This window comes from Orbicella faveolata, unplaced genomic scaffold (genome assembly GCF_042242905.1).
Source record: "Orbicella faveolata isolate gen_17 unplaced genomic scaffold, um_ofav_v1 contig_50, whole genome shotgun sequence".
Taxonomy (NCBI): Eukaryota; Metazoa; Cnidaria; class Anthozoa; order Scleractinia; family Merulinidae; genus Orbicella; species Orbicella faveolata.
In genome coordinates this window covers 498033-523103 of record NW_028301581.1, presented here as the reverse complement: position 1 = coordinate 523103, position 25071 = coordinate 498033, and the positions used below count along the sequence as shown (strand labels likewise).

General features: G+C 36.7%; 1 long non-coding RNA gene and 1 pseudogene across 1 annotated transcript; one reads left to right on the top strand and one right to left on the bottom strand.

Moving 5' to 3' along the window:
- The first annotated feature begins 2901 nt into the window (after positions 1–2901).
- Positions 2902–5029, top strand: LOC149095497 (uncharacterized; annotated as a pseudogene).
- Positions 5030–17853: 12824 nt separating this feature from the next.
- Positions 17854–23455, bottom strand: LOC149095496 (uncharacterized). Its single transcript, XR_016204852.1, has 2 exons — positions 22896–23455; positions 17854–17949 (listed from the first exon to the last, which is right to left on the bottom strand). It is a non-coding gene; the product is annotated as an uncharacterized LOC149095496 (long non-coding RNA).
- Positions 23456–25071: the final 1616 nt, after the last annotated feature.

Sequence of the window (25071 nt, the reverse complement as noted above, 5' to 3'; positions counted from 1 at the left end):
CGATATGATTGAAATTGAAAGCAGTCTTTGATGCTTTCATATATATGGTTTAGATATTATTTAATCCAATTCAAAATATGTCCCCAACCTTTTTTTTCTGCTGCTACCATAGCGTGAAAAGCATCTCCACCAATTGCATAAAGGTTTGTTGTGAACCCCATTCGATATGTATTTTTGAAGATGTAGGTTGAGGAAAACAACGTGTTGTTGTTATTGTACCAGGCATTCCTGCAATTTCGGCATTTATATTTTCACCGTTTTTAACAACCCATATCATGAATTGTTTATTTTTGAAATTATTTGTTATATGGATAAATAGTTGTTCGTTACGATTGAATGTGATTGTAAGTCGGTAAGTTCTACCACCACTACCACTACTGTCTAAACGATTCAGTATTCTTACATAGAATATGTCTCTCTGAGTATTTACAAACGCGCCAAAATTCTCTGAAAAATTAGTATCATGTTTGATAACGAAAAACATGGAGAAATCTTTCTGGACGTCGATATTGACATTCATTTCGCCATAGAAACCACGGAAACGGTAAGTTAAATTGAAAACAGAAAATGGTATACTACTTGGTGAACCAGTCCGAGTAGTCACTTTCAAATCGTCCAACGCAGTCACACTAGGACCACTTCTTTTCAACTCTTCTGGATCTAACAAGTCTGCGTAAAATTCGAATAATCTTTTTAACACCTCGTCGTGCAATGCCACTCGGGCTATTTGTTTTTCAGCAACGTATACTTTTGTTGTCAGTTCAGTGATGTTGTAGTTGAAAGGATCGATTTTGGTTTGCATTTCTCTTCTGAAACATTTTACAAGATTATCTTCAAACTCATTCAACTGTTTGATATTCACAGTATCATTATTTTCGACACCGTCTTGGACATTTTTTTATCTGATTTTTCATGTCAATATTTTCATTAAAGTTTGCCGTTTGAAATTCAACAGCAGTTTTGAATGTCAGTTTGCCATTTTCTAAATAATACAGCTCATCGAAGACATCTTAGCTCAGAGCGCTCTGTTTTCCCTCGATCCCATAAATAACCAAATGACCACGCCCCTGAGATGGACTGTTTGTAATACCCTGACATTTCAAGTCAACGTTGAATATGAACTCGCAGCGTGTTACACTACTTGTCCTCTTAGATTTAAGCGCTGCTTTTGACACCGTGGACCACGCGATTTTGCTAAAACGCTTGACCACTGATTTTGGTATAGGCGGGAAGGCTTTAGAGTGGTTCTCGTCGTATTTGTCGGGACGCAGCCAGCGTGTTTTGTTTGAGGGGGCTACATCTGGTAGCTTCGATCTGCGTTTTGGTGTCCCACAAGGCAGCTGTCTCGGCCCGCTTCTGTTTGTGGTTTACGCCTCCAAGCTCTTTGAGATAGTACAAGTCCACCTGCCGAATGCGCACTGCTTCGCTGACGACACGCAACTTTACTTGTCTTTTAATCCTAACAGGCCTATGGATCAAGTGAAGGCATTGGAAGCTATGGAGCGATGCATTAGTGACTTACGTAAATGGATGTACCGGGACAAATTAAAGATCAACGATGATAAGACTGAATTTCTTGTTATCGGATCGAGACAACAGTTGCTGAAAATTAATCACAGTTCAGTCCGTGTTGGCATGATCGATATTAAGCCTGTTAAGGTAGTGCGTAATCTAGGCGCCTGGTTCGACTCGCATTTTTCTGTGAAGGTGTTTTATTAAAGCATCCTTCGGGGAGAATGAAAAAGTCATTTGGTGACAGATCCTTCACTGAGTGTGTCTGCGCCCACTCTGTGTAACGCTCTTCCTGTTAGCCTCCGCATGATCAAATGTATTTCCACGTTTAAGTCAAATCTTAAAACTTATCTTTTTAAATTAGCTTTTAATATTTCTTTTATGTTTATTTAATATTTTAATATGTATATATAAATAAATGATGTAGTGTTTTTTTAATTATTTTTAAATTTTATTGTAGATTTTTAATACTTGTATAGGTTTAGGTTATTTATTGTTGTAATGCGGTTTTGATCAGCTGGTATGTTAAAAAGCGCACTATAAATCAATAAATTATTATTATTATTATTATTATTATTAACGTAATTGTATTCAGGTGGAGTTACATCGTACTTATGGAAGTGAATGATGAATCCACTATATTTCGAAAACAGCCTGATTGTTTGTTGACTGATACTCAGTTAGGAAGAAACAACTGACACTGTCACCTGATCCATAGCTGGTGGGAAGAATTCAATCACCAAAGTGAATTCACCCTCAGGAAGTAGATACATGTTGAATCCCAGTCGAAATGCATACCAGTTTTGTGCGTCTTTTCCAATTCTGAAACTGTAAGCTTTTTTACTAATATCATGAGGTGAATCAGAAAAGTCTTCGATACCATCAACAATAATGTTACTCTCACGTGTTGATTGATTAACATCATCCATAAGATATTGGAAAACACTTTTTTTGTTTGTTGAGTCGCTGATATGTGAGTCATTTATTTTTTTTGTAAAACTATCAGTCAGCGTTATAATCATAGCCCCGTTGACTTGGTTTACGTACCTGATATTGGTGGCTGACAGCACGTTGTGGGAGTCAGTGGATAAGTTGATGATTTTGTTGTTACTCCTGTCTAAATCAGCAGCCATTTTATTTGAACCATCAAGTAAAAGCGTTTCATTTTCGTTTGCTTTGGTTGTTAACTGTTGATAATTGACTGCATCATTGTTGTCGCTGCCAGGTGTAATGTTTATTATTTTGTTGTTCCCCATATCTAAATCCACATATTCATGGAAGTTCCACCGTTAATATTCAATTTATGACCAGTCTGACAAAAAGATGATGACGATGATAAAAACGATGGTGATGATGATCTTGATAAACATCCAATAATTTTAAAATTTCAGTACTCCACCTACAGAGTATTAATAAAATTGAAAACAGGCTACCAACTAGATCTCACCCAATCAAATTTTCACGAGCTCGTTGGCTTTCTTAAAGATGCTGAAAATTATGGGTCACGAATGCCTGATTTAAGTCAAGATACAGAAATGCTAAACATACACTGTGATTTGGTTAATATCAGCCTTGTTAATGGAGGAGATACAGATATAATTTAATCTTTCTCAACCAGTATCCTCAAACCGTCATTTAGTTTCACTATGGAACCGCAAAGAGTCACATTTAATCCTGTGAATAAGAACACCATTTCGAGAATGAGAATATATATAACCGATGGCAAAAGACGACAGATAAATCTTAATGGCGCAGATACAGCTTTTAGCTTACTGTTGAAAAGAATTGTCGAATTTATTTATATGAAATCGTATGAATTCAAAAGATTTTACCATCCTCAAATGGGTAAATTTGTGTAAAAACACAAACGAAACGGTTTGATTGTTGACAATATATTCAAACCGATAAGAAGTATAGCATCATCTGTATTCCAAAATGTTGCCAAACCAATCGCGAAAAAAGCAATAAAATCTGGCCGGAGTAGAACACGCTGGTGAGCGTTTGGGTAAAAAAAGCAGCAGAGAAATCAGGTGATCTGATGATGAAACGACTAAGAGGTGTGAAACAAAAAACACCAACACTTCCAACGATAAAAGAAGAAAGTAGAGATATAATATTGAATCGTTTAATATCAGGAGAAGGTGTAAGGAAAAGGAAAGGAAAGGGACTACTGCTCGGAAAAACAGTCCATTCAACTCAATTCCAATACTTGGTCAAATATTATAAAACACGAATTTTTATCTAAACTAATAGTATAATGGCTTTTAGATCAAGTGAAATGTTACAACGAAATGAGTTTGTAAGATACCAGTCAGATGATGCAATCAGAGCACCAGCTAATGGTGAACACCAAGATAAAAATGGATACAAATTTACAATCAATGACAGATCAGCGTTTTACGATTGGTATAATGCTTATTTTAAAAATTCTGTTTCAAGTACCAAAACTCGCTGATGGAACAGCTTATGGTGGAGGTGATAGAATTACGGTCATCAATGGCTCACACTCTTTCATCAATCATCTGATGATCAAATCTGCTGGTAAAATCGTATATGATACAGATAATCTCCACAAGGTCAGTTTTGTGAAGAATCTATTGGAGTATTCTGATGATTTCAGCAGATCAGTTGCAAAAAACGGTCTTTGGTATTTGGATACTAGCCATCAGATTGCTAATGCTAATCAGAATGCAGGATTTGAAGCAAGACGAAGGTTAACAGTGGGAAATGCTGATGTCAATGTTATTATTCCTGTCAATAGATATTCATTCTTCGAAGTGTTAGAAGATAAGATGCTAATACCAATGCAATTACAATTCAATATAACACTTCAGAATGATGATGAGCTAATTCAAAAAGCAGATGCTGCCGATGATGGAAGAGTCGCCATTAATCGTTTTCTATTATGGGTGCCCAAATTAATTCCAAAAGATAGTCTATATGACAATTTTGTCAGCTCATTTTTGAAAGAAACTAAATGGTCCTATCTGAGATCGTCTATCAAATGTCCGCTCCAGCACAAGCAAGTGGTTTTGATCAGATTTCAGCAAGTGTGGATTATGTTAAGCATATATTTGTATATCTCCAAAGAAATAAAACAAATGTCGTGGCAGAAAATCCTTACTTATTTGATACTTATAAATTGAATGCCGCTGATGCTAATAGTTATCTGACGACATGTACATTAGAATATGGAAGTGGAATATTTTATCCAGAAACTGAGTATGATACAGAAACTAAGGTGAGAATTTTTAACGATTTGTCTTATGCTGCAAGAAGAAATGATTTTAATACTGGTACACAACTGAATCTTGCAAATTTTAATGGTCTTTATGGTATGATATATTTTGATTTAACAAACCAAACAGAAAAAGTTACAAGGGATCCCAAACAGTTAATTTTCAGATACAAAATAAATGCTGCTCCAGCAGCTGCATTCAAGGTTGACGCAATTGTCTTTTACGAAGAGATGCTGGTTGTGATTAACAAAATTGGTAATGAGTTAGTTATTGTGTAAATAAATAGAATAGCAAAGATAGAAGTTAGTTAGTTATTCCTCAATACGAGGATGTTTTTCAAAATACATATTTTATATAATCTATATAATATATGACGCAATTATTTGAAATAAGGGTGAAATTATCACCAAATCAGAAAAAGAATCTTGCTAGTGCATTTCATAAGCGTGAAACCATTGTTCTCAGGCTTTCAAAAGATGCACTAACTGGAAATGACGTTTTGTACGTTGCACAAAATGTGCCGAAACGATTGCACAAGAATAAACAGCTGAATAAAGGATTGGACATCAAACTTGCTAAGACTAATATCAGAAACGAGGTTCGAGGTAGTCTGTTGACAAGCTTGCACAAGAATAAACAGCTGAATAAAGGATTGGACATCAAACTTGCTAAGACTAATATCAGAAACGAGGTTCGAGGTAGTCTGTTGACAAGCATATTAAGTTTAGGTCGTACTTTTGCACCTACCATAGCAAAGAAAACCTTGCAAGCGATTGATTGGGGAATTAAGAAAGCAACTCCTGTTATTCAAAAAGTTGGATCTGAAGCAATTAATTAATTATCAACCAAAGTGAGACCAAATTACAAATATAAAACTGACAGAATGGATCTTGATGCTGACATGTACAAAGGAGGTGCAATTGATATCCAAAAAGCGATTGGCAAAATACCAAAACCAAAGGCTGGATGGACACCAGGACAGTACAAATAAATGGGACCATATAATCCATTGAATAAGCAAGTAGAATACAACCCATGTACCGGTGAGTTCTCAAATGGTACGTACAACCGTGCAATAAGGTGGATGAGATAGCTGCTGATCACGATATTTGTTATGATATGGGAAAAAAAAAACAAAGGTGATTGTGATTGGCAAATGGTTTCATCACTGGATGAAATACCATATGGTGAAATGCCAAAGAGGGGATCAACAGCACGATTCTTGATTGATCGATAAAAAACAGAAACTGGGTCTTGGGGTATCAAAAAACGGAAGAATCCGTCGAGTGAAGTGAACTGGCAAGAAAAATTAGCTGATGAATTACACAAACCAGTAAAACGTAACTTTACTCGACGGCGTGTAACAGTCAATCATATTGATGAAATATGGTGTTCTGATTTAGTTGAAATGCAGCAGTTCAGCAAGTGGAACAAGGGCTACAGATATCTTCTGATGGTTTTAGATGCGTTTAGTAAATACGGCTGGATTGTACCGTTGAAGGATAAAAAAGGTGAATCTGTAACTGAAGCATTCAAATCCATTATCAGAGAGGGAAGAAAACCTGAGTACTTATGGACTGATGAGGGTAAAGATTATTATAACAAGCATTTGAAGGACTTGTTGGATAAGAATAACATAACACTGTATTCCACGGTAAATGAAGAAAAATCATTGTGAAAGATGGAATAAAACAATAAAAACCAAAATGTGGAAGCAGTTTACTATTTGGGGTAATACAGTAATCAGTATTTGGATATTCTTCCCAAAATATTAGAACAGTATAATAACACCAAACATGGTTCAATAAAAATGACACCTGTTGAAGCTAGTCAGGAAAAAATGAAGGAATTGTATACTTTAATCTGAATAGTAATACAGAACCATCATCAAAACCGAAGTTTAAAATCGGTGATAAGGTTAGAATAAGCAAAGGCAAGAGAAAAGTATTCGACAAAGGATATACCCCTAATTGGACTGAGGAAGTATTTACAATTGATAAGATCCAATATGCGAATCCAGTCACTTACAAATTAAAAGATCTCCACGGTGAAGAGATAACAGGCAGTTTTTATGACCCTGAGCTGTTAAAAGCCAAACAGCATATATTCAGAATTGAAAAAATCATAAGGAGAAATCATAAGAAGAAGCAAGCGTTAGTAAAGTGGAAGAGATACAGTGATGATTTCAACAGTTGGGTACCACTAAAGGATGTGCTGAAAATATAAACGTTCATCGAGTAATGTATATTAGCGACATTACTTGGTTGTGGTGAAAATAGTATAGCCTATATATACAGATAGATCGTCTATCAGATGTGTTATTTTTGCCATATCTGCTTTTGCTATTATGATAGCCAAAAATATTATTGTTTCTGGCTATATGTATATTTTATATAAAGCCATATATTCAAATGAATACTTGGAGCCGTCTAACTTTGAAAAGGCATATTTATAGCCATATTTTTTATCGCAAGTCATTTTCACTGAACCAGCACTAGCATGAAGCTTTTTTCCAGCAGTGGATAAACTTTTGAAAATCATAATCGTCCCATCGGAGCGGTTTATTGATTTGACTTTTTTCTTATTCAAATGATTATACTTCACAAAAGAATAATCTCGATTTTTTGCTGCTTTCTTACTATTCTCACTTTGTGATAATAATTGTAAATTACACAGTCTATTATCAGTTTTCACATCATTAATATGATCAATGACTTTATCACTCGGAATTGAACCGTTGAGACATTCCCATATAAATCTGTGAGCTAGCATTGAGTTTTGTTTGAATCCCAGCCCGCTGACAGAACAACGATTATATCCACAATGATTTAAGCTGCACCCAACTATTTTCATTGTTCTGGTATTAATAACCTTGCCAAGATTCGACGCGGCATATTTATTATACAAAGGATGAACCTTATATATTTCAATTTCATTTTTCATACTCATACTACCAATATATCAATAACGTTTCTCTTTTATATCAAATTCAAAAGCTCTGTTTTGCCACTTGGTGAATAAGTTTTTGATTTGCAGAGGCCTGAGATAGCCTAATTTATGCTGTTTCTGGCTAAAGGAGTTTTTTGATTTCCAGAGGGGTGGCAAGAGTACTTTTTGGTCATGACCCGACTTCGCGAAGGGTTTCTAGTAGAAGGATTTTTTTTGATTTCTAGAGGGTTGGGAGACATGAAATTTGCCAATGAGAGGGCTTAGGACAAAACATACCCTTAGAGGCCTGAAAATGCATTTTTCGAGTTGAGGCCCGGCGAGGGTATTTTTTGGGTTTCTAGGGGAGTGGGTATGCCGTTTTTTGCATAATGTCCTAGTACCGCCATTTACTATACTACTTTCGGTTTTCAAAAAAATCGCCAGAAGAAAAACGTTTTGAAAACTTACTTATGAGCAGTCTGGCCGAAATATTAACTCACTTAGTGACTATAACTAGAAAGTTGCCGAGACCGGGCTAGGCACAGCGTAATTTTGACCAACTTTGGGTCGATTTCCAGGAATTTCCCAGCCCTAAGGTCTCTAAGCTGATTGGAGAAGACTTTGGTTTTAAGTGAAATGGCCAGAAGAAAAATTTTTGAACGCTTACTTATGAGCAGTCTGGCTGAGATATTAAGTCACTTAGTGACTATGACTAGAAAGTCGCCGAGACCGGGCTACGCTGCAGCGAGATTTTGACCAACTTTGGGTGGATTTCCAGGAACTTGGGCGATATTTTCCAGTCGTAGGGACTCTAAACTAATTCGAGAAGACTTTGGTTTTCAGTGAAATGGCCAAAAGAAAAATTTTTGAACGCTTACTTATGAGCAGTCTGGCCGAAATATTAACTCACTTAGTGACTATCACCAGAAAGTCGCCGAGACTGGGCTAGGCGCAGCGCGGTTTCAGTTGACGAAATGTTAACTCACTTAGTGACTATGACTAGTAAGTCGCAAATACCTGGCTACGCGCCGCGCGATTTTGACCAACTTTGGGTGGATTTCCAGGAACTTGGGCGATATTTCCCAGCCCTAGGGACTCTAAACTAATTGGAGAAGACTTTGGTTTTCAGTGAAATGTCCAGAAGAAAAATTTTTGAACGCTTACTTATAAGCAGTCTGGCCGAAATATTAACTCACTTAGTGACTATGACCAGAAAGTCGCCGAGACTGGGCTACGCGCAGCGTGATTAAAGGGACCCTTGGGGAAATTAGCCGATCACCTCAATACTCTTTGTTTGGTTACTTCTCTTTTTATTTCCACTATTGATGACTTCATTAGAATACTGACAACGTTCCCCTACTGCCACTCTTGCCTGATTACAGCAATTACTACAACTCTGATGCGTAGGTTTGGCCCGCGCTCGTTTATCTGGATCACACCCGTGCTGTCAATCAGCTGTCTAATACGTCAAATTCGGAAATCAACGCTGATGTCAGTACATGCGCTGTGTTCTACTACCAAGAATTCGCAGAATTTACTTAGTGAAAAATCTTTTCATTTCTGAGTTTCCACTATCAAGCATAGGGTGTATGATCCAAATAAATCAGCACGTTCAATATAACAATTATCAAGAATAAGTTTACAAATTAAAATCAAGGAAAAGTGCCATGATCTCTAATAAAAGTTGTTGTTGAAAATTCTGTACGACTAAAGTGTTACAAGAAATAGGTATGCAAACTCCCAGCTTCGTGGGAGGGAGTTCCAGTTGAAGCCATCCATCTCATTAAGTGAACGTGCTCTTTTGGTACAAACATATCTTAACGAGGTGCCGCTGCTATTGTAAGGAATCTTTTCTTTATTTGGGTCGAAGTGTGAACGACAATCCTCAACAAAAGTCCTTGGCACACCTGGATCAGACAGCACGAAAATGCGTTGACAAGGTATTTTGGGGACAATACCTAATCACATCATTAGAAGGGGGAACCCCGTTCCCCCCCGACAATGTTGTAAGCGGGCAATGACCACTTCATCACGATTAACAAAATTGATTTGGGCGGAACGGGGCGAACTGATAAATTGCCCTGACAGATATTGCAAAAGTGGGAAGGTGTGCCAAGACTTTTGTCGGAGATTGTAGGAATAAAGTAATTAAACATCGCTATAAAACTCCCTGAACAGCTCAGTAAAAAGGGCAAGGTTTGACCGAAAAGTTGGACAGGAGACTAAAAATAAGTTAAGGAGTCTAACGCGACTAATTCCAAAAAGAGCGCTTCCAAAATCTAGATTTCAATTTTTATTTTGTTTTCTCGATCGACACCCGCAAGTAAACAAACGAGTTGCTGAACAACGCAGCTGACCCGAAAACATGTAGTATAGCAACGGTGCCCGCAGAACATGAATGTACCAAGGTATTTTACCAGGTCTAACAAGAATCAGTTAACAAATTATTTAAGTAAATACTACATTAAAAATAGTTAGATTACAGGGCACTATTTCCAGCGTAACAACAGTCAGGTAATTTACACATACGAAGAACTAGTTCCTAGGAAACGTAGCACCCGCGTATACAACAACAACGATAAGAAAGGCAACATTTGATCAGCTAGTCAAGGAGCAAGTCCGTAATGTCAATGTATCCCAAACACCTAAAGTATTCCAATATTATATTTCGAATGACCCAACACCTATTTCTTAAAACATTACCGTTGCCTTTTTACCCATTATTGCAACGAATAATATTCTCCACCATTAGATTGAGCTAGTCCCTAGCTCACAGTGAGTTAATAGAATGCAAGCAAGATAACATGACAATACCATAACAAAAAAAATGGAGGCATATATATATATACATATATATATCTTCACGAACTCAACACTACAGTTGAACAATGTATAACCTACAAGTAAAAATTATGTGGACATACGGCATTAAAAGAAAATCGCATAAGCGAAGGGTTGATAGGAATAACAGTGTTCAAAAATGCTCACGTAAAATCTTAATTGTAATATAAAGTGTAAACAGAAGATTAAACCTAGTTGAGTTTCTTACTGCTGAGTTAACAGACAAAAATTTAGTAGTATTCGTGTCAAACCCCGCTTAGTAACTTAACAATACTTAACAAAATTGTTTGTTGTTTGTTTGTTTCAGTGTTTTTTTTTGGTTTAGTTTATGTTTCTTTGTTTTCGTGAATGATTGGTAGTTATAAATAACCAAAGCGTGTCAATGGCTCATTCTAGTAATACAAGACGGAATTTCTGATTTATCGGGTGGTTTACGTTGTTTTGGCATGAAGAATTTGTAAGGAGGTGTATTGGCCTGACAAACAGTAACAATTGCTTCCTTTAGAGGGCTGTGCCTTGCAAAATCCAAAACTTTCCTTATTTCTTCCGTCATAGGAGTATTGGTCAGATATTCTGTTAAACTAGGAAAGGTTACTGCTTCTTCGTAAGTTGGCAATTTAGAAAAATCTTTAGCTGAGTCAACTGTTGTGCTTGTTTCATTATGTTTGGAGCTGGAAATTTGCTGTGTTTCACACGCGTTGTCGTGAACTAAGTCTTCTTGGCAGCTTGCTTGGCTGGGCAAGACAAAGAGACGAGAGTCAGTGGTAATTTCCTGTGAATACGAAAGAGTTTCGGTTTTCTTTGTGTGCACATTGGGTATGGCTTCCGAATCTAAATTCCTAGTCCTGAAAATACCTGAAGTGGTCTGACTGCGTAAGTCAGATTTTGGTAAAACCTGTTGTACAACTTGATCAGGGGTTTACAAGGGTTGTTTACTCACAATGCTTTGTTCATTTTCCTTTGGAGCGTCTTCCATTTCTGTGTGAAATATTTTCTCGTTAATCTCTTCTCTTAAAATTGGGTAACTTCTTTTCTGTTTTAATATTGGTTTTAATTTAACTGACGATATATTATGATTTCTTGTATCTATTTTTAACTTCTTCAATGCGTTTCCGTTTTCCTATGGTTTCGTCACTGTTTGTGGTGATAACATCTTTGAGATGTAATTCTTTCCTTTCTAGGTCATCTACGTAGGTACTATGATGTTTATCAATAATCACGGTAACGCCAGCGTTAATGTTTCCATCGGGACAAATTGACATGTTGTTAACACCTTGTGCGGCGTCATCGCTGAGTGAGAAAACTGTCTGATTTTGCGGTATTCTCTTGGTAATATTAATATGGACATAGCCAGTCTCCATTTTATTTTCAATTTCTGATAAATGATATTTGCGCACTTTCACTTGTGTATTTCTGTTAACCTTTCTTTTATTGCGTCTCGTATGTTGAGAACTCTGGTTCAATTTGGTAACTGTATTTAATTTTCTCAACATGTATTATCAAAAGTTACATTGTGATTACTATTTTTCGTCGCCGAAGAAAGCGGACATAAAGATTCCCTAGACTGTGTTCCAGACACGATATTTTTAGTAGGATATGGGTGTCCCGGGATTACCACGATATCCGAAATAGGCGAGTCAGAAAAACTGTCATCAAGGCGATTGTGACTATTTACAATTGGCGATTCCGTGCGAATATCATCAATACTATTTACACCTGTTTTACAAGTAGAAACATTATGTCGAGCAACCGAATGTCTTGGAGAGAATCTGCTATCTATAGTGGTAAAACAATTTCTGGGCTTATCACTAACTTGATTGTTGTTTCTAGTTGCTCTTCGAAAACCTTGTCTATAATATTTAAATAATTTTGTTCTGCCGAAACGGACTCTTGGGGTACCAACAAGAGTCCTTAGGCGTTTCCCTGGTTGGAATTTGGTGGTTCCTCTATGGCTAACATAGAACGTCGATTGTAGAAGGGATGAATACGGAATTCATTACTATATTCATCATTCCAGCCTCTGTAAGATCGGTCATATGAGCGATTGGCGGAATGGCGCGGATTCTGATACCGCCTTAAAACACTCTCTAAATATGTTAACCGTCGCTGTAACTGGTCTAGTTGACTGTTTGGTCCCTGCCAATTACTAGGTTGAAAAGGGCGCGATGTCCCAGGAGGCTGATCATCATAAACAGCCATAATTGTGTGCGTGTCGTATGCGCTTCTTTTTCTAGATCGCCTTTTATTGTCGTCAGAAAAGAGGTAAAGAAGGCTTTAAATTCCTCTTTTTGGGCAGCATTCATGATACCGGATACAGGACAAACACAAATATTACTTTCTCTGTGCGTTTCAATCAGCTGTGCCTGATGTATTTGAGAACGCGTAACGATCTTTTTAGAGGCTTTAGGCCTAGGTGGCATAAATTGCAACAACCACTATTCCTATCAATCCCAATCAAATGTCGGTGCAAACTTTTAACTAAAAGATAACAGAATTGGATCACCACAACGAACAGTAGCACAAGTACGTAAGTACTAACAAATATATTATTTAAAACTAACATAGGGTGCTAGAAAAGGTTACGAAAAAGGAATAATGAGTACGCAACATCAGTAGGCCTTACGCTCCATCTGGCGGGTTGATTTCCTGGCTTGTCCTGGCTTGACCTGGTTTGTGCTGGCTTGACTTGGCTTGACTCAGCTTGTCCTGTTTCTCTTAGTTCTGCAAGTAACTCCGTAAAAGAAAGACACGCACGCGTCGGCTTCTACTTCTTGGAACTTAACCCTCAATGTTCAGTTCTGTTTATTTTTTGTCTCAGTTCCCTTTAGACAGCGACTGTAAACGTTAATGTTGGCGTTTAATCCACCGTCTGCATATGATGATGATGTTAATTACAACATCCACGGTCGAGCAGTTGGTAACCGGAGTGGTCCGGTTAAAACATTACGGCCATAGCCACGTCTAGTCATCCACTGATCGGATTTTCGACACAAAATCCGGGCCGTCGGGCACCGAAACCGGAACTCCACCAGCTTGTTAAAGCGACCTTGGGGAAATTAGCCGATCACTTAAACACTCTTTGTTTGGTTAGCTCGCTTTTTATTTCCACCATTGGTGACTTCATTACAATACTGACAACGTTCCCCTACTGCCACTCTTGACTGATTACAGCGATTACTACAACTCTGATGCGGTTTGGCCCGCGCTCTTTTATCTGGATCACACCCGTGCTGTCAATCAGCTGTCTAATTCGTCTAATTCGAAAATTAACGCTGATTTCAGTACATGCGCAGTGTTCTACTAGCATGAATTCGCAGAATTCACTTAGTGAAAAATCTTTTCATTTCTGAATTTCCACTATCAAGCATAGGCTGTATGATCCAAATAAATCAGCACGTTCAATATAACAATTATCAAGAATAAGTTTACAAATTAAAATCAAGGAAAAGTGCCAGGATCTCTAATAAAAGTTGTTGTTGAAAATTCTGAAAAATTGGACAGGAGACTAAAAATAAGTTAAGGATTCTAACGCGACTAATTCCAACAAGAGCGCTTCCAAAATCTAGATTTCAATTTTTATTTTGTTTTCTCGATCGACACCCGCGAGTAAACAAACGAGTTGCTGAACAACGCAGCTGACCCGAAAACATGTAGTGTAGCAACGGTGCTCGCAGAAGTAGTAGTAGTAGTAGTAGTAGTAGTAGTAGTAGTAGTAGTAGTAGTAGTAGTAGTAGTAGTAGTAGTAGTAGTAGTAGTAGTAGTAGTAGTAGTAGTAGTAGTAGTAGTAGTAGTAGTAGTAGTAGTAGTAGTAGTAGTAGTAGTAGTAGTAGTAGTAGTAGTAGTAGTAGTAGTAGTAGTAGTAGTAGTAGTAGTAGTAGTAGTAGTAGTAGTAGTAGTAGTAGTAGTAGTAGTAGTAGTAGTAGTAGTAGTAGTAGTAGTAGTAGTAGTAGTAGTAGTAGTAGTAGTAGTAGTAGTAGTAGTAGTAGTAGTAGTAGTAGTAGTAGTAGTAGTAGTAGTAGTAGTAGTAGTAGTAGTAGTAGTAGTAGTAGTAGTAGTAGTAGTAGTAGTAGTAGTAGTAGTAGTAGTAGTAGTAGTAGTAGTAGTAGTAGTAGTAGTAGTAGTAGTAGTAGTAGTAGTAGTAGTAGTAGTAGTAGTAGTAGTAGTAGTAGTAGTAGTAGTAGTAGTAGTAGTAGTAGTAGTAGTAGTAGTAGTAGTAGTAGTAGTAGTAGTAGTAGTAGTAGTAGTAGTAGTAGTAGTAGTAGTAGTAGTAGTAGTAGTAGTAGTAGTAGTAGTAGTAGTAGTAGTAGTAGTAGTAGTAGTAGTAGTAGTAGTAGTAGTAGTAGTAGTAGTAGTAGTAGTAGTAGTAGTAGTAGTAGTAGTAGTAGTAGTAGTAGTAGTAGTAGTAGTAGTAGTAGTAGTAGTAGTAGTAGTAGTAGTAGTAGTAGTAGTAGTAGTAGTAGTAGTAGTAGTAGTAGTAGTAGTAGTAGTAGTAGTAGTAGTAGTAGTAGTAGTAGTAGTAGTAGTAGTAGTAGTAGTAGTAGTAGTAGTAGTAGTAGTAGTAGTAGTAGTAGTAGTAGTAGTAGTAGTAGTAGTAGTAGTAGTAGTAGTAGTAGTAGTAGTAGTAGTAGTAGTAGTAGTAGTAGTAGTAGTAGTAGTAGTAGTAGTAGTAGTAGTAGTAGTAGTAGTAGTAGTAGTAGTAGTAGTAGTAGTAGTAGTAGTAGTAGTAGTAGTAGTAGTAGTAGTAGTAGTAGTAGTAGTAGTAGTAGTAGTAGTAGTAGTAGTAGTAGTAGTAGTAGTAGTAGTAGTAGTAGTAGTAGTAGTAGTAGTAGTAGTAGTAGTAGTAGTAGTAGTAGTAGTAGTAGTAGTAGTAGTAGTAGTAGTAGTAGTAGGAGTAGTAGGAGTAGTAGTAGTAGGAGTAGTAGGAGTAGTAGTAGTAGGAGTAGTAGTAGTAGTAGTAGTAGTAGTAGTAGTAGTAGTAGTAGTAGTAGTAGTAGTAGTAGTAGTAGTAGTAGTAGTAGTAGTAGTAGTAGTAAGACTTTTTTTTTACTAGGGTAGCATTTGACAGTAATAAAACTGATAACCTAATGGCCCTCAACATAAATGTACCAAAGTATTTTAACAGGTCTAACAAGAATCAGTTAACAAATTATTTAAGTAGATACTATATTCAAAATAGTAAGATTACATGGCACTATTTCCAGTGTAACAACAGTCAAGTAATTTACACATACGAAGAACTAGTTCCTAGGAAACGCAGCACCTGCGTATACAACAACAACGATAAGAAAGGCAACATTTGATCAGCTAGTCAAGGAGCAAGTCCATAATGTCAATGTATCCCAAACACCTAAAATATTCCAATATTATATTTCGAATGACCCAACACCTATTTCTTAAAACATTACCATTATCTTTTTACCCATTATTACAACGAATAAATATGGTTGGGAATTTATATCTTGCTTGCATTTTTGTTTTACAATTTTGACCAACTTTGGGTGGAATTCCAGGAACTTGGGCGATATTTCCCAGCCCTAGGGATTCTAAACTAATTTGAGAAGACTTTGGTTTTCAGTGAAATGGCCAGAAGGGAAATTTTTGAACGCTTACTTATGGGCAGTCTGGCCGACATATTAGCTCACTTAGTGACTATGACTGGAAAGTTGCCGAGACAGGGCTACGCGCAGCGCGATTTATACCAAGTTTGGGTCGATATCCAGGAACTTGGGCGATATTTTCCAGTCCTAGGGACTCGAAACTAATTCCAGATGACCTTGGTTTTCAGTGAAATGGCGAGAAAAGGTGTTTTGAACGCTTACTTATGAGCAGTCTGGCCGAAATATTAACACACTTAGTGACTATGACCAGAAAGTCACCGAAACCGAGCTACGCGCAGCGCGATTTATACCAACTTTGGGTCGATTACCAGGGACTTGGGCGATATTTCCCAGCCCTAAGGAGTCTAAAATAATATGAGAAGACATTGGTTTTCAGGAAAATTGCCAGACGAAAAATTTTTGGACGCTTACTTATCAGCAGTCTGGCCAAAATAATAACTCACTTAGTGACTATGACTAGACCGGGCTACGAGCAGCGTGATTTTGACCAGAAGAAAAATCGACCAGAGGAAATCGACTAAAAGTTGGTCAAAATCGCGTTGCGCGTAGCCCGGTCGCGGCGACTTTCTGGTCATAGTCACTAAGGGAGTTATTATTTCGGCCAGACTGCTCATAAGAAAGCGTTCAAAACTTTTTCTTCTGGCCATTTTATTGAAAACCAAAGTCTTCTCGAATTTGTTTAGAGTCTTTAGGGCTGGGAAATATCGCCCAAGTGTTTGGAAATCGACCCAAAGTTGGTTGATTGGTTGATTGTTGAGTTGTTGAGTTCTTTTCCATAAATAACCAGAAGAAATGTTTGAAATTCATTACAAAACTGATTGGGGGCGAGGTCTATAATCACGGTGAAAAATGGTTAAGGGCTCTTTTCATGACTGGATATGTTGTATGCAAGCTCACTAACAAGATTCAACATCTGAGACGTTGTCAGATGTGATACTGTCAAGCAAACCCAACTCTTTAAACAATGTGTGGCCATAAATTTACTTTGACTTTTATCCAGAATGCCTGGGATTTAATGGGCCGGACGTCCATAAATTTCTACAAGTAATTAGGCAACAAGAATTGCAAGCTTCGTTAATAAGGGATTTATTACGCAACTGAAAATGTTCAGAAAAATGCCACGATCACAAACTGGAGAAACATTGCAAACTTCAAACGCGCAATTCTGGTTGAAAGCCGACTAGTCGCATACTCGCGCCTGATGTTAAACAAAACAGAAGGGAAAAAGAGTTGGAAAGAAAACAAAACGAGTGTTTCGTGTGATCAAAGCAAGCTCTTTCAGAAACGCCATAACACTAACGAAAATCTTTAACAGTGATCGTGGGGGATCATTCTGGACAGTGCCCGGTCCAATACTTAGGGAATACTGTGCCAGCAATGAAGCAATTTGATTGGTTAATCTGAGTTCTTAACCCTCTGAACTAACTTAGTGATGAAATATAAACTAGTTATGTAACGTTTTCTCTTGGTATACATTGGAATATCCCACTTGTATTCACTTGGTATATACAAAGAAAATACAAGTGACACAAGAGAAAGCGCTGCATAAGCGTTGCGTGCGAAAGGATACCCCCTATTCCCTCCCCGTTTACACCTGCTATGCAGGATGTATACATGGCTTATCATTATAAAAATAACAAAAATATCATTACAGCCGTAAGATAATGTTTTCAGTGACACGGCTGCAAAGGTAACAGAAAAGAAATACCACAATGTACAGCAAACACAAATTAATTTTTATTCCTAAAACATTCCAAAGCAAACAGAGGATGGTAATATTATCTAAAAAAAAGCTGGAAACACATCCATATCTACGAAGAGGAAAACAAAAGGAGCAATGTCAATAACAGGCCAAAATACTCAATACTTCTCATGAACACTACTATTAAGCTGCATTTAGCCAAGTCTTGCCATCACCTCGAGTATTCGTTTTTTTTTTTTCAATAAAAGGTCATTTACAATGCGAAACAGCATCTCGGTAATCGATCAACAGATTATTACAAACAATTCCTGCTCTAGCCAGTGCCAGAACCTAAGGATTAATTCACCATGCATATGGAATGTCATTCATTTTTATCTTGTTCAGTGTCAACTAAACTGCAATATTAATTCTCAATACTGATGTTCATTCAGCTCCATCTTGCTCATTTCAGAACTAAGATAGTAATTCTCCACATTAATTGTCATTCAGTTTTATCTTGCCCAGTGTCAGAACTTAAATAGTAAATCTCCATACTGAATGTCGTTCAGTTTTATCTTGTCCGTTGGCAGAACTGATATTGCAATTCTCCATACTGATTGCTCTTCAGTCTTATCTTGTCCAATGTCAGAATTGATATTGCAATTCTCCATACTGATAACTGTTCAGTTTTATCTTGTCCAGTGTCAGAACTGATATTGTTGTAATTCTCCATAATGATTGTCGTTCAGTTTTATCTTGTCCATTGTCAGAACTGATATTGTTGTAATTCTCCATACTGATTGTCGTTCAGTTTTATCTTGGTCAGTGTCAAAAATGATATTGTTGTAATTCTCCCTTCTCATTCTCATTCATTTCTATCTTGTCCACTGTCAGAATTGTTATTGCAATTCTCCATACTGATTGTCGTTGAGTTTTAACTTGTCCAGTGTCAAAACTGATATCATTGCAATTCTCCATACTGATTGCTGTTCAGCTTTATCTTGTCCAGTGTCAGAACTGATATTGTTGTAATTCTCCACACTGACTGCTGTTCAGTTTTATCTTGCTTAGTGTCAGAACTAATATTGTTGTAATTCTTCATACTGATTATCATTCAGTTTTATCTTGTCCAGTGTCAGAACTGATTTTGCTGTAATTCTCCATACTGACTGCCGTTCAGTTTTATTCTCTTCGTTGTCAGAACTATTTTTTTAATTCTCCATACTGATTGTCGTTTAGTTTTATCTTGTAAAGTGTCAGAATTGATATTGCAATTCTCCATAGAGATTGTCATTCAGTTTTATCTTGTCCAGTATCAGAACTGATATTCTTGTAATTCACCAAACTGATTGTCATTCATTTTTATCTTGTCCAGTATCAGAAATGATGTTGTTGTAATTCTCTACACTAACTCCTGTTCGGTTTCATCTTGTCCTCTGTCAGAACTAATATTGTTCTAATTCTCCACGCTGACTGCGGTTGAGTTTTATCTTGTCCATCACCAGAACGATTGTTTTAATTCTCCATAGTAATTGTCATTTAGTTTTATCTTGTCCGGTGTCAGAGCTGGTATTGTAGTAATTTTCCATACTGATCGTCATTCAGTTTTATCTTGTCCAGTGTCAAAACTGATATTGTTGTAATTCTCCATCCTGACTGTCGTTCAGTTTTACCCTGCCCATTGCCAACACTGATATTGTTCTAATTCTCCATACCGATTGTCAGTCATTTTTATCTTGTCCAGTGTCAGAACTGGTATTGCTTTTCTCCATAGTGACTGTCCTCCTTTTTTATCTTGTCCAGTGTCAGAACTATTCATGTAATTCTTCATACTGCATGTCGTTCAGTTTTAACTTGTCCAGTGTCAGAACTGATATTGTTGTAATTCTCCACACTGTCTCCCGTTCAGTTTTATTTTAATCAGTGTCAGAACTGATATTGCTGTAATTCTCCATACTGATAGTTGTTCAGTTTTATGTTGTCCAAGTTGGAACTGATAGTGCTGTAATTAACTTTGTTATATCTCTTAGTTAGTACACGTGCTGTGATTGGTCAATTTATCAGGCCGTACTCTCCTGTACAGCACACTAAAATTTAAAGCTGGTTTTGTTGAAAAACTGTTTTGTGATTTATCGCCAAGTGTTCCTGACTTTTATAGCAAGTAAACATTTAAGACTTTTTTTACTCTAAATTGTGTATTGAAGCATGCTAACAACTTAAAAACAATTTCAAATTGACTTGTTTTGATTTTGAGGTGCATCAGAAATTTGAAGGCATTCCGCTTAAATAGAAATCATTCCTGAGCCCGTCATACACACAATGGAGATATAATAAATATCTTACTAACCTCGTTCTCTCGGTCTGTACCGTAAGTTACGGATCCTCGTTTTTTCCCCTTCGATTTAGGGCCTGCGTGCTTTGCCCTTGAGCCATAAATTAAAGGGGGAAAAAACTCGGTCCGTAACTTATGGTACGGCCCTCAAACTCGGTTAGTAAGAGGTATATACCGATTGTCATTCATTTTGTATTTTGTCCAGTGTCAGAACTGACATTGTTCTAATTTTTCACACTGACTGCCGCTCAGTTTTATCTTGTTCAGTGTCAGAACTGATATTGTTATAATTCTCCATACTGATTTTTATCCAGTTTTATCTTTTGCAGTGTCAGAGCTGATATTGTTGAAATTCACCATACTGATTGTCCTTCATTTTTATCTTGTCCAGTGTCAGAACTGATATAGTTGTAATTCTCCACATTGACTCCAGTTCAGTTTTATCTTGTGCCGAGTCAGAACTGATAATGTTGTAATTCTCCGTACTGACTGCCGTTCAGTTTTATCTTGTCCGTTGTCAGAACTTTTGTTGTAATTTTCCATACTGATTGTTGTTCAGTTCTATCTTCTCCAGTGTCAGAATTAATATTCCAATTCTCCATACTCATTATCCTTCATTTTTGTCTTGTCCATTGTCAGAACTAATATTGTTGTAATTCTCCGTACTGACTACCGTTCAATTTTACCTTGCTCGTTGTCAGAAATCATATTGTTCTAATTCTCCACAATGACTGCCGTTGAGTTTTCTCTTGTCTGTTATCAGAACTATTGTTGTATTTTTCCATACTGATTGTCGTAAAGTTTTATCTTGTCCAGTGTCAGAACTGATATTGTTGTAATTCTCCATACTGATTGTCGTTCTGTTCTGTCTTGTCCAGTGTCAGAATTAATATTGCAATTTTCCATACTCATCCTTCATTTTTATCTTGTCTATTGTCAGAACTGATAATGTTGTAATTCTTCATACTGATTGTCATTCAGGTCTATGTTGTCGAGAGTCAGAATTAATATTGCAATTCTTTATACTGATTGCCCTTTGTTTTTATCTTGTCCAGTGTCAGAACTGATATTGTTGTAATTCTCCCTACTGATTCTCATTCATTTTTATCTTGTCCAGTGTCAGAGTTGATATTGCAATTTTCCATACTGATTGTCCTTTAGTTTTGTCTTGTCCAGAGTGAGAACTGATATTGTTGTAATTCTCCATACTGATTGTGTTGTTCAGTTTTATCTTGTCCATTGTCAGAACTCATATTGTTGTAATTCTCCATACCGATAGTCATTCATTTTTTATCCAGTGTCAGAACTGATATTGTCCGGTGTGAGAACTGATGTTGTTGTAATTCTCCATGTTGATTGTCATTCAGTTTTATGTTGTCCAGTGTCAGAACTGATAATGTTGTACTTCTCCACACTGACTGCCATTCAGTTTTATCTTGTCTGTGTTCAGAAGAATTGTTGTAATTCTTCATACTGATTGTCCTCCAGTTTTATCTTGTCAAGTGTGAGAATAAATATTGCAATTCTCCATACAGGTTGTCGTTCAGTTTTATCTTGTCCAGTATCAGAACTAATATCGTTGAATTCACCATCCAAATTGTCATTCAATTTTATCTCGTCCAGTGTCAGAACTGAGATTGTTGTAATTCTCTCTACCTAGTGCCATTCAGTTTTGTGTTGTCCAGTCTCAGAACTGATAATGTTGTACTTCTCCACACTGACTGCCATTAAGTTTTATCTTGTCCGTTGTCAAAAGAATTGTTGTAATTCTTCATGCTGATTGTCGCTCAGTTTTATCTTGTCAAGTGTGAGAATAAATATTGCAATTCTCCATACAGATTGTCATTTAGTTTTATCTCGTCCAGTGTCAGAACCGATATTGGAATTCTCTATACTGATTGTCCTTCATTTTTATCTCGTCCAGTGTCATAACTGATATTTTTGTAATTCTCCTCACTGACTGCCATTCAGTCTTACCTTGTTCCTTGGTTAATCATTTTAACCTTAGTTGGAAGTAGATTTTTAATCCTAGTTCTAGTTTAAAACCTTAGTTTTAGTCTCACGTTTTTATTTTTTATTACTTCTGTATTTTAGACATTAATTTTAATGTATATTTTAGACTTGTATTTTTTAGAGGACCCTCCTGGAAACCACCTTTAGGTGATTGGAGGCCTCCTTTTAAAATATCAGTTTATTATTATTTTTTTATTATTATTATCATTAAATCCTCAGTAGTTACAAGACATCGTATTGATCACAGTTTCAGGAATATTAATAACATATCCAAATTAGGGAACTCTTTCCTCAATACCAGTGCTTTCCTTATCACCACAAATGTTCCCAAAGTAAGATTTGCAATGCTGTCAGATAAATGTCACATAGCAGATAGCAGTGGCTTCATTCATTTCTACCCATTCATTAAACTTAAAATTTTCAACAGATTTTCCTTCTTTATTAAGGAAAAAACAAAGTTGAGATAACAGTGACCCAAAATCTTCTCCAGCTTTTACAAGTATTAAACCAGTCGTGCTGAATATTTTCCTTGACTCTTCTTCAAAATCCCAATTTTCCCTAAATTAACAAAAAATTCATTGACCTTAGAAGAATTTTTTCCTGACCATTTCCTGACCTGGTGTGACACCCCTGTTTTAACTATTACACAGAAAGCTAAACCATAAAATTTATCGAGAAATGAGGCTCCCAACCATCACCCAATTCACAGATTCTGACATCAGACTTATTACCTTAGAAAAACCACTTCACTAACAACTGGTTCAAGTTCAGCAGTAACTTTCCTTGAAACCCTCAACAACTACCATCCCTCTATCAAATTCACCATAGAAGTGGACACCAATACAGTTGACTCTTGTTATAGTGCACATCCTTGAGATCGTCATTTGTTGCCGTTATAGCAGGGCTGCCTGCAGTAGAGGGGTGAGATGAAAATGACTCAATACAAGTCATATAAACCCACATGCAGTGCACATACTGCTTTGTGCTTTTAAGCAAAAAATTGTAATATATGTAGTATAGGTCAAAATAGTGTACAAACTACCAGTAGTAAACACTCCAAGACAACAGAACAATGACAAATCACTCAATACATTCAAGGTGTCCCTCGTAACGATTGAGAAACACTAAAAGAATCAGTGTGGGATCATATGAAGTGTTCACAATTTTGCAATAGGGATAGGATAATAGCCATAAATCAATGGCTGCTCCATCATTCAACTCTCTGCCAGACAGTGTCAGAAAATTGACAGATTAATTTTCATTCATTAAGGCCATAAGACACCGTCTGTTTCAGAAAGTGATTAAGATTTATTATTAAGATTTAATAATAAATGCTATTTTCATTCTAACACTTAGTAGTTTGTAGTCCATTGTATTAGTTTTAATATTAGCTTTAATGTTTCAGTTTTAATATCCTATTATATTTTTTTCTGAGATTTTTACAGTTGGTGTGATATCACAGGATTTTTACCGACTTAACTAAGTGCAGATGTAGTTATATTCTATTTTGCCAATTTTGACATCTAAATTATGGTTTTTCATATAGAGCCTCTATCAGTAACATCAGGCTGTCCATAATAGCAGGGTGTCTGCAAGGCAAGAGTTGTCTGTAGTGTGCTACCAGTTATTGCAAAAGAAAGGCTGCAAACTAGAAAGGAAAGATCTCTCGCCTTATTGTAAAAGCCTTGCCAACTTATTACCACTAAGGCAATGGATCAACACCGTATGCTACACAAAATGACAGCAGCTGCCAACAATTTTTCTCTTAAAAACATGAAAGATGACTGATTGATACTTTCAGCAGGGCTCGACTTTCAGGAAAAAACCTTGGGGCCAGCTGGCCCCTTAGTTTTCATATTAATTTTAGTCACCAGCAAAAGTATTTCAGTCAGCAAAAAGCATGGAAAGGTAGTTGCCAGTGAAAAAATTGGGTTGCATTGGTGACCCCAGCAGTCACAACGTTGAGCTCTGATCAGCTTACAAGCACCAATCCTCGCCCACGCCGAAATCTGGGGAAGTTCTCTCTCTGATGTTGCTGAGGAAGGAAGGTTTCAAGAGCTAATCAGAGAAACTTCTCCAAGCTAAATGCAATGCCACATGGCCAGGGCAAAGGCCACAAAAAGACTGCAAGTCAGATGAAAATTATGACCAGTCTTCACAATGCCCTGTACCCTACAGGGCATGATGAGTCCATTGTTGCTAAGACATGTTTTCTTTGTTTCTTCTTTTAGTCTTCGACCACAATTTGGATGCATTTTGTGTTTAAAAAAAATCAGTTCATAGGCCATCATCCTGTTCAATATAACTAAACAAAATCCAGTAACAAAATTAATTAAGGACCATGCCACAGGTGTAGCTTATTCATCTTTTTTATTTAAGTTTGCAATAAATTATTTTCATTTGCATGAAAATAATTGAGTGATGTTTCTTCTATGCACCTTTCATTATTATATACCAGTAATTTGTCATCATATCATTATTGTGGAAATTATTTCATTTCATTTTAATTGCTATGTGTACCGGTTTGTACCAACTGATTCCTATAAATGGCTTGTTCTTTTCAGGGTGTTTTCACGAAAGCTGTCAAACAAACTATTTCTTGATGAATATAACATAATATTGTCTACTGCATACAATATTTCATAAAGACAACTATTTCAGTTTAATTATTACTTTAGCATATTTAGCTTTGTATCATCTCATTACACCAGGATCTCTCATTGCCAACAACAATTGTAATCTATTGGCAGTGTTTAAAACAGCTATTTCATCTACCAAAGGCAGCCCTAAAAGCTGATTACTGAATAACATTCCCTAACAGTCCCTGGTGCAGTTGCAATTTTAAGATCCACTGGACAACGTTTTATGTCCAAAGTCAAGCTGGCTTCACCTCTTGACTGCAAGAGA